Raw genomic sequence first — 13333 nt, 5'->3', positions numbered from 1 at the left:
GTCGTCTCGTTCTAAATAATGTTTAACCTGTGATAATGAGGGTTTTACACCTATTGCCTCAGCGGTAGCTATACCGCTTATTTAAACTGGCCAAGCCAGCCGGATGGGCCGGATCATGATAAATTTTATACAAGGTGTTTTCCATGATGCATGCAAGACACAAATGATAAAGCTGTCGGTGTTAACACGTCTTTTATTTCATTCACACAGACAATGAATACTGAACAGCATACATTAAACCAGGTGTCTCCCAGCCCAGTAGTTACCAATCATGCGAAGCATGGCTGGTTTAGCACGTCGGTCATAACGACTTGCTTCTAGCAACTGCACAATGTTGTCGCATTGCGCATACTATATGTTCTGATGATCTCAGTTCGGTCATGGTGTGTTCTGCAATCCGGCTGAATTGTGTTCCAGTCCCATCGACTGTGTACGAGCGCACAAACAGGCGTCTGGCGGCGGGATGAATCGGTCTGTCTTGAGCCTTATCATCACATCGTCATAGTAGATGTCAAAGAAATACTCGGGCACCGAGCAAGCAGCTGTGTTGCACCTGACTGGGGTGAGATATTTGACATCCGTAGCATGTATCCTGTAGAAACTGCGTTTAGCGCCAACATCAGCAGATGGTGGGTTGCAAGCTTGATGTCGATAATGGTTTCCTCAAACAGCCCCGATCCTGTAGGGATCCTGCAGCAGCAGCTGTGGAGAGGGGGTGGAGATGGTGGGGTCTGGATTAACAGCGATGGGGGTGGTGAGTCTGTGAGGTCCCACGGTTGCGTGTCTCGCTCTGAAAATGGGAACAATAAAAATGTTATATTTTGTTGCTTAGATACACACACACACACACACACACACACACACACACGCATATATTTAACCTACCATTTGGTTTATTTAGTTGTCGGACGGCCTTATGATTTTTAGGTTTGCACAGGGTAGAAGGCAAGCCAGTCTTCGGCAAGTCGCGAAATCATCAAAAACAAGGCGTTTTCTAATACCCTCGACGCAGTGTTTGAGTCTATCTCTCTTGATGGCGTCGTCAACCTTGCTAAACATATGCAGCATAGCTCTCCAGTCGCACCACTGTATAAAAACATATCCTTAAACCATGTAGTGCGCTCTTCTATGCTCAGAGGGTAAGGATTTAACCTCCAGTTTTCAACCCCTCTGGCCGCTATAAAACTTTCCCTGTCATCACATACACTGAGAAAAATAAAGTCATCGGGGCTACGGTTGAAACGATCAGCCTCGACCCTGTAAAGCTCTGGGCCTGTTGGACTGTTCCACTGGGAAACATACAGCATCTCTGGGAAGCCCACATTGTCCAAGTCCGCACAAACAACAGTGCGAAAGAGTTTCCAGTTTCTAGTAGACATGCGTTGTGACTTCCCCAAAACACTCCCTCACCACAATCTACACGAAGTATAACTGTTCACAGTGGTATATTTAACGGTATACACATACCCGTTACTGCCTCGATATTCTAAGTTAAATTCAGTCCCATCTCGACGTTTTCACAGCGTTGCTTTTGCGGTGAGGGCCCCGGCATACGCCTGTAGACGTACCTAGAGCTTCTGTTGCTTGGGCGATGTCCAGGCTGCTCGTCATGGTTGATACAGATGTCATCCTGCACTCCTTAGTTAGTTAGTTAGAGGTGTTCTTTAGGTTGCTCTGTTGATGTTCCAAATGGTGAAAGAGACCGTTTTATATGTATTGGAGCAGTCCTCTAGGAGGTGTCGTTACCGCCCCTTGGGGTTGGGCTTGGTTTCAGGTGACCTCTGAGATGCAGAGATAAAGGTGTAAACAAAAGGTGATGCCTGTTTGGAGGATGGTCAGTAGAAAGTGTAATGGCATGATAAAAGGTATGGTGGCACCGATGGACCTGGCACCGCCGGCCCTCTGCCATAAGATAAAGGAGACTGTTTGTATTGAAAACTATGGCAGTACAATTGAGATGCTCTTGATAAGGATGACCTCTTCTGCTGACTGTAGGGGGTCTAACTGTAACCCCCCTCTGTCTAGCTGTTGCAGAATTAAGAATCCCTGTTTATTTCTAAAGGAATGCCTGCTGTTTGTGGTATTCTGTTTGAAACTATTAGCCTCTGTGTGTGTGTGTGTGTGTGTGTGTGTGTGAATATGTGCTTTTAGAAGGTGGAAAAACTTTCTGTTTAAAAACTATTAGCCTCTGTGTGTTTCAGAGCCCTAAAGAAAAAAGCAAAATACCCCTAAAACTAGTTAAATTAAATGCTGCGTGTGAATATGTGTTTTTTTAGAAGGTGGAAAAAACTTTCTGTTTAAAAACTATTAGCCTCTGTGTGTTTCAGAGCCCTAAAGAAAAATACCCCTAAACTAGTTAAATTAAATCATCTATGTCTAAATAACAGAACTCTGAGACCTATACAATCCTTTAAAAAGAGTTTAATTAAAACACATAATGGTTTCATTAAATAAAACGCTATTAAACACATGTAAACACATATGACCTCTGAACTCACAAGTCCGTTCATCGCAAGAAAGTCCGTTCGCAAGAAACCGCTCGCTCGCACACATGGACGCCGGAGGGGGATGTGACGTGAATGAGTTGAAGGAAGTTATGAACTGTTTCTAAGAGACAAATAACACCAGCATCCTTTTCTATGTAGCTGACAGCTGGTAACTGTGCAGGGTCAGGTCTAGCAAAGTTTTGCCAGGGGGGCAGGTAGGGCATTAACAGGGAAAGGGGGGTACAAAGAAATACTTTTCTTTCTTATTCTCATTTAAAATGTCCAGCTTTTATTAAATAATTATCTGAATCTTACAACCAAAGTTTTTATCTGACGTAAAATGTATGGAAATCATACATATACCAACAAGACTGTACATCACTGTCACAACAGCGTTCGTTTTCATTCAAAGGCTTTATGGCTTTAATACCTGGTGGGCCGGTCTCTAGTCAAAATGCCTGGGCCGATTTTTTGTCCCAGTCCAGCCCTGGATGTGATGCTTACACCTTTGATAAAGCCTCACAAGTGTCAGCTTTGTTTTTATACATAGATATTAAAATATGGAAATGTACTGATAAATGATCAGAATTATAATATTTCTGACTGTCTGAGTCAAAATTGGATCGAGTCGAATCAGGACCTTGTGAACTGGAATCAAATCGATTGTAAAAATCAAAATTGATGCCCAGCCCGAGATATAACCTCACATACAGCTGAGCCACAAAGTGAACCAACTCATTTAATTACAACAGAGGACCAAATGCATCTAACCAGCCTGCACCAACCTGACATTTCTTCCCCCTAAGTTAAATGAATAGATGGTAGTTAAATGACTGCAGACATAAAAGCCACTAGTTCCCACACAAGAGTTCCCTGACACAGTGTTAATTTGTTTAGTTTTTATCAACAGTTGTAGCAGACTAAGCTACCTGAGACATTGCATTGAATTATTGTTTATATCTTAATTATTTCACCTGACTGATTTCCCCTCAGATATCTTGTTTTTTCCTTTTGGTAGATCAAAGCAGCTCGTGCTGTTTCTGCTTTCTTTTTGATGCCAAAAAGAAGAAGAATGCTTCAAAGAAGTGGTGTTCATGGTCTCAGTGGGCCAGTCATGGTCACACACTGCATGTGGTTTTAAAAGCAACATGTCTCTTCACAGCAACAATCAAGACACTGATGAAAAACTTTCAAATATGGATAGTTGTTTGGAGATGTGTAATATTAGTGCATGCAGTAGCGGTTTTAGATACGGGCGACACGGGCGGTTGCCCGGGGCGGCATCGTGATGGGGGGCGGCATCACGGGCATCGGCAAAAAAAAAAAAAAAAAAAATGCTCAGACTCATGCTGCCCCGACGGCAGCCAGCGCATATTGGGAATGTCATAGGCACCGATCGGTTTTCTATCGCCCATTTGCTGGGAGTAAGGGCGCCCTCCGTCTGCGAGTGCGCCTGCTGCTTTGCACACAGGAGGAGAGGGCGGGCGGCGGGGATTCTCTGGCTGGCTGGAGCAGCATCTAATAACCAACTCGCAAAATAAAACAAAATAAAAACAAAACAACAAACACGAAAACACCGGACATTATGATACAGACTTATAATTTGCACCGATGTTCTATACACGAAAACTGAGCGCGAGAGCCCTCGAAAGCGCCTGCTGGCGCTGCTGAAGTCAAAGTAAACTTTATTGTCATCTCCGCTACATACAGTCCCGTATATAGAGAGATGAGACGACGAGGCTCCAGTTACAGCAGTGCAAATAAACGAACAATAAATATAGTAGAATAAGAAAATAAATATACACTTTAGGACTCGGGGTAAAGGGATCAATAACAATTTAAAATTTATAATTTACAGTTTGATGATTTAAAGTCTCACACATAACCCGTCGAAAGGGAGGGAGACCTGCTGCTTCAAATAGAGCACATTTCATTCATAATGTTGTAAATCCAAGCCCATTATGTATTCATGATTTGAATCCTGGGTTGTGTGAAATCCCAGAAATGCACCTTAGACAAAGTTAATCTGTGAACTAAGGTGTAGGTCTATTAGGTTATGTTGTGGTGATCCTCTGGTTGAGGGATGGGTGTTCATACTGGAGTGCAAAATTAAAACCAATGGAAGATGGACAAGAAAAGTTCAAAGCCATCAGGTGCTCAGTTTAGAAAAAATAGAAAAGAAGAGGAGAAGAAACGAACAAATGATACAGGTAAACAGATGTGTCATTGGATAATGGCAGGTCATCCTGAAACAGTCAGAATCAGAATACTTTATTAATCCCTAAGGAAATAATGTGGGTTACGGTTGCCCCAAGAAGAAATGGTAAAAATAGTAACAGTAACAGACTAAACTCCAAACAATACATTATGTTACAGATTTTAATATTAATTAGTCATTGTCAATTGTTGATTTATCCTGTTCTCATTGTATGACGAATTATGATGGCTGTTTGGTAGCCGTTTGCATAGTATGCATACTCTCTCTCTCTCATATGTGTGTGTGACAACAGTTTTATGTTAATGTACAATCCTTAACATGTTTTGTGTGTGTGTGTGTGTGTGGGGGGGGCGCAGAGGAGTGTTCGCCCAGGGCGCCAAACAGGCTAGGACCGCCACTGAGTGCATGTTACAGTTTGTTATTCAAAATTGTTCAGTTGTTGTCTGTTTTGTTGACAAAGCATTCAAACTGAGCAGAATACAGAAAGAGCAGAGATTACAAAAAAAAAAACAGGAAATGACTTCAAACTTCCTGAGAGCAAGGCCTCTGTTACTAATCTGTCTCATACAAAAACATGCTGTACAGGTACAATATGGTAAATGTTCATGGGAATCCAACAGCTGGCTCTACCTGAACCACTTAAATATTTTGTAAAGTCAGTGAGTTAGCAGTTTCTAATGTTTTTTTTCTTAGTTGCAGTTAGAGTGTGGCTGGTAAAGATGGAAAAACATACAGAATGTAAACTGTCTGAGTTTGTGAACTTTGTTATTAACAAATGACACAAAAACAAAGATAAACAACACGAACAGGTTCTTAATATTCATTAATAATTAGAAAACATCTAAACATCCTGGTCGTGGATTTTTACAGTCTGAGTTGCGGTTGCTGTCATTTTCATAATCATCATGATCAACACATGACAGGGGGAGGTCCTGGGGTGGGCGGGGCTGTCTCTGATGATGTCACCATGAATGGCAGGAACATCGTTTGCCACATGTTGGTGAAACATCCCAGTACACTGACAGGAAGTAACCAGTAGCTGGAAAGTGGATGCTATATGTTTAGAGTGACTGTGTTATGGTTACTATAGTTACCAAAAGCAGAAGCACACAGAGCAACAGGGATCAGATGATGAATGTTACAGAAACACGCTCATCTGTGGTGATCACAGAGTGCTGCTGTGTTCTTTTGTTGAAGTTGGCTGGTTGAAAAGTCTAATAGTGAAAATACACAGGAAAAACTACAAAATAAGGTTTTGCCTTTTAAAACATTGTGGACCGATCTGCATTTGTTATTGCTAAATTTAAATATCTGTTACTATTAAATGATCCTGATGGCAGTAATCTCATTTGAACATAGGTTTGATTTAGTGGAGTCAGTTGTTCCCATGCATCATTCTGTAAGTGTGAGAATGAACTAAGATTAGAAAATGTCAAAATATAAAGTCCAATTTATTTTTATTCATTACAGCAGGGGGGGGCAACTCCAGACCTCGAGGGCCGGTGTCCCTGCAGGTTTTAGATGTGTCCTTGAACCAACACAGCTGATTTAAATGGCTAAATTAGCTCCTCAACATGTCCTGATGTTCTCCCGAGGCCTGGTAATGAACCGATCATGTGATTCAGGTGTGTTGACCCAAGGTGAGATCTAAAACCCTCAAGGCCTGGAATTGCCCTGCATTACAGCATCCTAAACTTTGCTGAACTTTTTGAAATATAAAATGAACTTGCTGAGTGTTGACTGTCAAATTTCAAAGCTCCAAGTAAAGTTAAACTTTGTTGCTACAGAGCTGACAGTTAAACCAGTTTAACTGGGTCTGACTTGTTACTGCATGCTATAATCAAACATACCATACCAGATGTGTTTGTATCAGGATGGGTCTAAACAACATGGTGTAAATGCAACTGCTGGTGAGCCTCATTTCAGTCACTGAGAGACGGTGAAACGGCACAGCACATGAATCAAATGGACCAAATAAAATTCTGCTGTTCAGTCTGTTTGGATCTACTGAAGGATCCAGTTACTATTCTCTGTGGACACAGCTACTGCATAATAATAATACATTTTATTTATAGGCGCCTTTCAGACCCTCAAGGTCACCTTACAGTAACACGTAAACAATACCATAAAAAACATAAGAAAAATGTGTATATATAGCAAACATGGTAGATACAATTTAGACATAAACAGTCATAAAAGTATAAAAGCAAATATAAAAACTGAGCAACGTAAAAATGGCCTAATACAGATCAGGTGTATGCAATTCTAAATAGATGAGTTTTGAGTAGTGACATAAAAGTGGTGAGACAGTGTGTGGTCCGTAGAGCAAGTGGAAGTGCATTCCAAAGTCTCGGGACAGAACAACTAAAGGCTCTGAGTCCCAGGTGAGCAGGTGGAACTGACAGAAGGGAAGCTGAAGAAGTGCGGAGTGTACGAAGGGTTGAGTATGTATGGAGAAGATCGGATAGATATGTAGGAGCAAGGTTATGAAGCGCTTTGAAAGTGAGAAGCAGGATCTTGACATTGACTTGGAGTGAAATTGAATTGGGAGCCAATGGAGCTGCTTAAGAACACGTGTTATATGTTCAGTGGATCTAGTTCTGGAAATAATACGAGCAGCTGTATTTTGAACCAACTGCAATTTATGGAGGGATTTATGAGGCAGACCATAGAGAAGAGATTAAAGTAATCCAGATGAGATGTGACAAGAGCATTGAGAAGTATGGCGGTACTGTGTGGAGTGAGTGAGGGACGAAGGCGGTTAATATTACGGAGATGAAAGTAGGAAGACTGAGTGATATTATTTATATGTGCTGTGAAGGACAGAGTCCTATCGAGGATGACACCAAGACTCTTAACCTGAGGGGAGGGTGTGACAACAGAGTTATCAATGGATAACGAAAGACTGGTTGGAAGTGTAGTCAGTTTCGATCTGGTGCCTATTAAAATGAATGAATGTTTTATTGCCATTAAGTTTAAGAAAGTTGTGAGTAAACCAGACCTTGATTTCACTTAAACAGTCAGAAATGGATGTGGGTGGGAGAGTAGCTGTGGGTTTGGAGGATAGGTAGAGCTGGGAGTCATCTGTGTAGCAGTGAAACTGGATGTTATGCTTCCTAAAAATATTACCTAGGAGTAGGAGATAGATGATAAAAAGTAAAGGACCCAGGACAGAGCCTTGGGGTACACCGGATTTAACTGGAGTAGATACTGATCTGTGAGGGAGTAATTGAACAAACTGAGCGGCCAGAGAGATAAGAAGTAAACCAGGCGAGTACTGTACCATTGATGCCAATAGATGCTAATCTGTGAAGGAGGATGCAGTGGGAGATAGTATCAAAAGCTGCTGTAAGGTCAAGGAGAATGAGGATGGATATAAGTCCAGAATCAGCTGCAAGCAAAAGATCATTGGTGATTTTACTAGGGCTGTTTCTGTACTGTGACATGAACAGAAGCCGGACTGAAACTGTTCGTACAAGTTATTTCCAGTGAGATGATGATGAACCTGTGCAGCCACTATCTTTTCAAGAATTTTTGCTAGGAAAGGGAGATTTGAAATTGGCCTGAAATTATTTAGATTGCAGGGATCTGAACCATTCTTTTTCAGTCCTGGAGTTATTATTGCAGTTTTAAGAGAAGCAGGAACAGAACCAGATATAAGAGAGGAGTGTACGATATTAGCAATCAGTGGGGCAAGAGACGGGAATGAGAGTTTAACAAGATTTGTCGGCAGTGGATCAAGTTTACATGATGATGACTTTGAGTTAGGAATTATGGACGATAGCTGAGTTATTGTGGGAAGTTCAAAATTGGATAGAGAGGATGACAGCTGAGAAGGACATAAAATGCAGATAGAACAATTGACTATTTCACAGGACGAGGGCAAATTGTTGGTAAAGATTCTAAATCTTGGTGTAAAAAAAAGTCCATAAATTTGTTGCAAACTGCGGCAGAGTGTGTATGTATGGCAAAGGTATCTGGGGGTTTAACAATATTCTGCAATGTAGAAAACAAAGTGCGAGTGTTTCCTTCAGCGGATTTAATAACAGAGGTGTAGTAAGCAGATTTAGCATGATGAATAGCTTCTTTATAGTGTTGTATATGACTGAGATATATGTCCTTGTGAATAGTAAGTCCTTTTTTCCTGGAGAGACGTTCCAGGCGGTGTCCAGTAGCTTTAAGTTGGCGAAGTTCAGATGAGTACCATAGTGCAGAGCGAGAGAAAGAAACAGCATGAACTGTATTAAAAGCTTCTGGGATGAAGAGGAAAAGAAGAAAATCTACAGCTGCCCTCAGTGCAGACAGACTTTCACAGCGAGGCCTGTCCTGGTGAAAAACACCATGTTAGCAGATTTAGTGGAGGAGCTGAAGAAGACTGGACTCCAAGCTGCTCCTGCTGATCACTGCTATGCTGGACCTGAAGATGTGGCCTGTGATGTCTGCACTGGAAGAAAAATGAAAGCATTCAAGTCCTGTTTATTCTGTCTGGCATCTTATTGTGAGAAACACTTCAGAATATTGTTGCAGCATCATTCAAGAAACACAAACTGGTGGAGCCCTCCAAGAAGCTTCAGGAGAACATCTGCTCCTGTCATGATGAGGTGATGAAGATGTTCTGCCGTACTGATCAGCAGAGTATCTGTTATCTCTGCCCTGTGGATGAACATAAAGGCCACGACACAGTCTCAGCTGCAGCAGAAAGGACTGAGAGGCAGAGAGAGCTGGAGTTGAGTCGACAAAACATCCAGCAGAGAATCCAGGACAGAGAGAAAGATGTGAAGCTGCTTCAACAGGAGGTGGAGGCCATCAATCAGTCTGCTGATCAAACAGTGGAGCACAGTGAGAAGATCTTCACTGAGCTGATCCATCTCATCCAGAAAAGAAGCTCTGATGTGAAGCAGCAGATCAGATCCCAGCAGGAAACTGAAGTGAGTCGAGTCAAAGAGCTTGAGGAGAAGCTGGAGCAGGAGATCACTGAGCTGAAGAGGAAAGATGCTGAGCTGAAGCAGCTCTCACACACAGAGGATCACATCCAGTTTCTACACAACTACCCCTCACTGTCAGCACTCAGTGAGTCTACAGACTCATCCAGCATCAATATCCGTCCTCTGAGCTACTTTGAGGATGTGACAGCAGCTGTGTCAGAGGTCAGAGATAAACTACAGGACATTCTGAGAGAGGAATGGACAAACATCTCACTGACAGTCACTGAAATGGATGTTTTACTGTCAGATCCAGCAGAGCCAAAGACCAGAGCTGGATTCTTAAAATATTCATGTGAAATCACACTGGATCCAAACACAGCACACAAACAGCTGTTATTATCAGAGGGGAACAGAAAAGCAACAGTAATGAAACAACAACAGTCTTATTCTGATCATCCAGACAGATTCACTGACAGGTGGCAGGTCCTGAGTAGAGAGAGTCTGACTGGACGTTGTTACTGGGAGGTGGAGTGGAGAGGGGGAGGAGTTTATGTTGCAGTCGCATACAAGAATATCAGCAGAGAAGGAGGTAATGAATGTTTATTTGGACATAATGACAAATCTTGGGCATTAGATTGTAACAACAACAGTTATAAATTTTGGTACAACAACATCCAAACTCCTGTCTCAGGTCCTCGTTCCTCCAGAGTAGGAGTGTACCTGGATCACAGAGCAGGTATTTTGTCCTTCTACAGCGTCTCTGAAACCATGACTCTCCTCCACAGAGTCCAGACCACATTCACTCAGCCGCTCTATGCTGGACTGAGGCTTTACTACGATTATGGAGACACCGCTGAGTTGATTAAAGTGAAATAGACTGAAGTCTTTCATATTGTGGGTTTAAATCTGTATTTTATTTTCATTTTATTTTCTCTCCATCATTTCTGCACAGAGATCAGCTGTCAGTCAAACATTATGGGTGGTACCTCCACATCTTCTAGTTGTTCTCTTGATGTTTCTGAGTTTTTAAAGGAGATCTTTCCTGTGACTGTTTATGGAGGCTATCACTGCTCAGCATCATTTTGATTTACTAAAATATTTCTCCACATGAAAATGTAAACTTCTCTATCCTCTAAATGTTTCTGGAATATTTGTATTGAAAAATGTCGACATTTCTCTTTATGAGTGTGGCAGACCATGTGTGTGTGTTTGTGTTTGTTTTTGTCAAAATCATCCAACAAATGAGGAAAAACTGTGATTTTAATGAATGAATTCATATATTGTGTTGATGTTTTATTGTGTGAATAAACTGGAAGGTGTTAAGGTTCAGAATATTGAGGGGGAATCCAAAAATAACCACAGATCCAGCCGGGTGCAAATTAGACGACATTTTAATGAATACACATGTGTGAGTCCGAACGCTGTGCAGATTCAGCGTCGAACTAACTACTTTAGTCAGAACAAAGACTTTATAGGGTTGGCAGTCTTCCTGTTACCAGGCAGACTCAAACAAAGCATACGTCACTCCAAAACCACAATGACTTTTAACATAGTCTAAAACAGAACATCTTCTTCGGGTCGAAGCCAGGTGCTTCCTCTCAGCTGTCTTCGCTGTCGCTTATCTTCTGGGACATCTGGTGTACTTCCTGGAACAGACTACCACGTACGCACCCAAAGAGTTATAAACTCTTACCTACATGAGTCTATCTAATATGTGTGTGTGTGCACGTGCGGGGGCGCGTGCGTGCTGTGTACTGCGTACGTGTCATGACCTCTCTCACTACATGTGTCTGTATGTGTGTGTATGGGTGTCTCGCCCTTAAATGCTCTCTCATCTCACCCGTTGCACTTCTGACCTGTCACCAGAACAGAGGCTCATCCTTACATGTAATACCCTAACTGGAACTATATATGTAATATGTTGAGTAAATGTTTAATCAAGAGCCTCTACTAAAAGCTTAACACAGTTTCATAACCTACTCACAGTAGTTGCACTCAGCGTCTGCTGTCAGTTTCACTTCTGCAAAAGCATGTAACTTCCTTTCAGCCTGCACTCAGTCTCTCACCCACTGAAGTCTGAACTTCAGTGTAAGAATATAAAAACATTCAAAAGCCTTTAAAATTATAGATTCAACTCAACAGATTAAAGTGGTTCTTCTTGGGCCTGTAATAAAGACTGATATAATACCCATATATTTGAACACCTGAATGCATCTGAATGCAACATCACTATTAATACTAAAATGGTAATGATGATTATAGAAATAGCCACAAATAATAGCAGTAAAATATTTCTCCTCTGGACAAAGGTTTGACTATAAATCAAACTTTGAACAAAGTCTTTTCTTCTGTCTTCATTCCAGGATCTCACTCAAATCTGATGCAGAAAATATGAAACTAATCTGAGAGAATAACTAAAACAGTTTTCCTCCTGAAGCATCACAAAGTTCAGAGTTCATGTTTAGAGCAGAAGATTCAACAGTCGATCTGTGACCTTTCAACTTTCTTCACTAAAACAGCTTCATTACAGAGAAACAAGTCACATTTTCTTGATGTTCTTAAGTCCTTTCAGATGTTTGTAATGGTCCTTGAATGCAGCATCAGTGTCGCAGGTTTAAAAGGTCACTTTCTGTTGTGTTCAAAGATTTCCTTCAGATATGGTCTTTAATCAGTAAAGCCAGTGATACAGCAGTGTCATTAGCTGTGTTATTGGCACCAGGCTGTGTTTATGTATGTATTTAATTCTGTCTGAGGATGTCTTCAGCATGAAATGATCCTTTGGTCAGCTGCTGTGTCTCATCTCTTATCAGACATTGGTTGGAACAGAGTTTTGTTGCTGACCATCTGACAAGAGGCTGAGGAAAAGCTTCAGGCTTCATTTGGACACTACGTTGGACAGAAGTCTCCACAAAAATGACTCAGAAACACAAATATTATTAATGAAAGTCCAAATGTCAAAAGGGGTCATACATGATCCTGAGAAATGTCCTGAACATTTGAACATGAGTCAGAGGGTTGTCAGGTTTCTACACTGCATCGTGGCATCAAGCCTGAGATGTCTGTGTAAACAAGTATGGAGGACACAAATGCACAGACGGAGTCGAGCTGTTTACTGCTGATGAGGAAGGAAAATAGTCTGTTGGATATTAAAGCAGAATTTATTAGAGTAAGAAGAGATACTTGTGTCCTTCATTTGATCCCCGTCAATTCACAGAAGACTTAAGGACCCTTTGACTTCTAACATACAGCTGCATGTTTACAATTTTATTATTTATTTATTTCTAGCAAAGCGAGACTTTACTGATTAAAGACATATAATAAACATCACTTCAAATCTTATGAACAATAACCGCACCTCTTCCCAAACATCTTCATATATATAATACATCACAGTACAGAGGGTAATTTGTGGGTGCTTGAATTTTGCAGGTTTAGGTTTTCTTCACTTTTGTTTTAAATATTTATTAATGATTATTTATTCTAAGGTCTGTGTTTGTGATGCAGCAGTTGCCTTATCTTATCTTTGATCTTATCTGAAGTTCAAAAGCTCTTTTTTCAAACAATCAGAAGCCAGTATTCTAAAGAGTTCATATATTTTTCATTCAGGTGAATAATTCAGAGCTTTCAGGTGAATATTTAAATTTAAACTACATACTGTCTCAACCAATGGTTTCAAACTGATCCTGAGTGAGTACATCTAAAAA

The 13333-nt window shown here is 41.1% G+C and overlaps 1 pseudogene; it reads left to right on the top strand.

The window, feature by feature from the left end:
* The first annotated feature begins 8941 nt into the window (after positions 1-8941).
* LOC120436819 lies at positions 8942-10809 on the top strand (annotated as a pseudogene).
* The last annotated feature ends 2524 nt before the right edge of the window (positions 10810-13333 follow it).

The sequence above is a fragment of the Oreochromis aureus genome, unplaced genomic scaffold, assembly GCF_013358895.1.
Source record: "Oreochromis aureus strain Israel breed Guangdong unplaced genomic scaffold, ZZ_aureus HiC_scaffold_24, whole genome shotgun sequence".
In the NCBI taxonomy this organism is placed as follows: domain Eukaryota; kingdom Metazoa; phylum Chordata; class Actinopteri; order Cichliformes; family Cichlidae; genus Oreochromis; species Oreochromis aureus.
The sequence above is the reverse complement of the archived record's forward strand: the minus strand, read 5'-3'. Positions and strand labels throughout refer to the sequence as shown.